The sequence below is a fragment of the Galeopterus variegatus genome, unplaced genomic scaffold, assembly GCF_000696425.1.
Source record: "Galeopterus variegatus unplaced genomic scaffold, G_variegatus-3.0.2 Scaffold5607, whole genome shotgun sequence".
In the NCBI taxonomy this organism is placed as follows: domain Eukaryota; kingdom Metazoa; phylum Chordata; class Mammalia; order Dermoptera; family Cynocephalidae; genus Galeopterus; species Galeopterus variegatus.
In genome coordinates, this window is record NW_007731718.1 from 6,787 (window position 1) to 9,688 (window position 2,902).

Below are 2,902 nucleotides of genomic sequence, written 5' to 3' on the forward strand. Positions count from 1 at the left end.
CCCCCCCCGCCCCGCACGGCACAGTAAAATCTCTGAGCTGCAAATTGTAAGACTGAAAGAACAGACGTTAGACCTCGGGTAATATTAAATTAGGGCATTTACCGCATGCTTCTTGAACAAAATGTGGATTACATTAAAACATGAGCAAATATGTAAAACCAACTATTGTTATTAAGTCATGGCTGCAGTGAAATGAAACCTAAACAGAAGGTGAATACGTGGCGAGGTCTGCACAGATCTGAGCTAGTTACAGCCTGGAGACAGAGCAGGACCCAATCCCCGCGTACACACAGGACCTTAGAGCTCCCAGCGCGTCTTCAAAACCCCTGACTGCACCAGCTCCTCCCAGCAATGACGCTGGACAAGTATTGCTATCCCCGGGTGCACATGAGGGACTACAGCTCAGAGGTGTTAAGTCACCTGGCCAAAGCCACACAGGCTGGGAAAGGGTGGAGCTGGAACTAGAACTCAGAAATTCCGCCCCCTCAGGCGGCCCTTTCTCCCACCCCAGCACTCCCGCTTGCCTTTGCACAGGCTGGAGAGGCGCCCGCCCTAACCTGGTGCCCATAAAAAAGAATGAAATTCTGCCATTAGCAGCAACATGGAAGAGCTTGGAGAAAATTATGTTGAGTGAAATAAGCCAGACACAGAAAGAGAAATACTGCATGTTCTCACTCATAAGTGGGAGTTAAGAGAGAAAGAAAGAAGGAAGGAAAGAGCACGGTGGTGTGTTGAACTTATACACACAGAGAGAGCATACCTAGGGTTGCAGAGTGGAGTGGGGGAAGGGGACGGGGAGGGAGGTCAGGGATTAATGGGTGGGAGACATGGGGAATAATTGCAATCTGTAATAATACACATGCTGATAGTATTGATCTGGCCATCACATCTTGGGCACAAGTGGTGATGGTCAGCTTTGTACCCCATGTATATGCATAATCAATAAAACAAAATAAAAGATTGTAAGTATCCTTTAATGGTTGCTAGTGACTTGGGATGGAATGCAGAAGAACCAGGGTTTGATGGCACTGCCCGGTGCAGTTAAGTGTTCTTGTATTTCCGCCAGACTCACTAGCTTTCTGGAGGGAACAGAGGAGACAGGCAGGAGGCAATCTGTGTAGTGTGTTCAGAGCACGCCCTTTGGAGTCAGAAGGTGTGGGCTCAAACTCCAGTTCCAACACTTCCTAGATGAAGACTTGGGCAAGTTGTCCAGCTTCTCTGAAATTCACAAAATAGGGATAAAAGGATTTGTGGGGAGAAGGTGGAGTATTCAACAAGGGAAACCAGCTGAACTACTAGCACAGTTCTGTAAAGGTTGAATCAATTCTAGATCGGGGAATGATCTAAGCAAAAGAGGGTGAGGACGTTTACACGCACTTAACGACGAGAGGGTGGTTGATGGGTGAGCACATGTTCCAGTCTGGGAACATGAAGCCCTGAAATGAAGAGAGGGCTGAAAAATTAGGCCACAGAAAAATACGGCCGAGGGGCTGGAGACCTCAAGGAAGTAGAAAAGCCTGGTGGAGAAAGCAGGGGCTGGAAGTAAAAGAAAAGAGGGGCGATTCCAGACGGGGGTTTCCAGGTCGAAGTTTCAGTAGCATCCAGGCAAGCACCAACCCTTCTAATTGTCATTAGGCCGTATCTTAACATTTTATGTTATCAATTAATGCAACTTCTTAATGTTAAAAAATTCCTGTTTTCTTAAAGGAAATTGAATTTTTTTGATGGCTCACTTTTAAAATTGAAAATTTATTTTGGAGTGTATCTGGGGAAACCAGTGGAGTTTGAATTGCTTGTGGTTGAAAAGGATTTTGAGGAAATTTATTGGACAGCAAAACTGAGAGGATATAAATGTTTTGTATCTTGAATTAAAAACTCTGGTTTTGGGAGTGGGGTGGGTGGAGGTGGGGGTAGAGAGGGCTGAGAAAGCAAATGTAGTAATTGTCCCATCACTATCACATTTAAAGACTTGACCAGGAGAAACAGAAGCCGCAGCTGCTGGAACAGAAGTGCCTGCTCTGGTTCCATGGGCGCCCACAGTCCAATTCCCAGGGGCCAGCCCGGTGGTGGTACAGCCAGTGTGGGGACACTTCAAATAGTGGGTGGGCTCAGCCAGCAGCGGAGTTGACTCTGGTTTTCTTCTAACAGCACAGAAGTTTGGCTCTTAGATATTTCAATGTGAAGGGACAAGGTCTTTTCCGCGCCCTGGAGTAGATCTGCACTCCGCTGGTGACCCGTCTAGTTAGCCTGGCCCTGCCTGCTTGGCCTTGAACTGGCAGCACCTGCTCTGTGTGGTTACAGCCTTGGTGAGGAACCACATTTCCCATTTCATACGTTGGTACTGGGAAGCCCTGTGGCAACCCCCCTAAACATCCTCCCCTGCTGTGGGGGAGAGGTTGGAGAGGGCTGCAGCCCATGGGGACCGCCTGTGGGAGTGGACATGGCAGAGAGCTCCAAATGCCCCCCTCACCTCCTCCTGCAGCAGATTTGAGCTGGACCTCGGACTCTCTTTGATGGAAGTTCTGAGAACCACACACATGCCTACAGTGAATACATTTTGGAACCTAAAAGGAGGCAGAAGCTGCGGGTTGGAAGTGAGGTCACACGGGTTGTATTCCAGGCCTGGAATTAACTGCATGTGGGAGCATGGGCTAGTCCCAACCCACTGTGGGCTGAGTGTCCTCATCTGTGAATGGCACTCAGGTCCCTCCTGCCAACGCCACAGGTTTGTAATAAGAGTGTTTCTGTGTCATTTGCATCTAGGATTATGATACTTCACCCCTTTCCCAGTATCGCACATAATGCAGTGTTGACTGTATCTTTCCAGGAAGTAGCACATGTGGTTAAGTAGCTGGACATTAAAGGAGTTTTAACCCCGCGAAATGAAATTACCTGGGTTGCT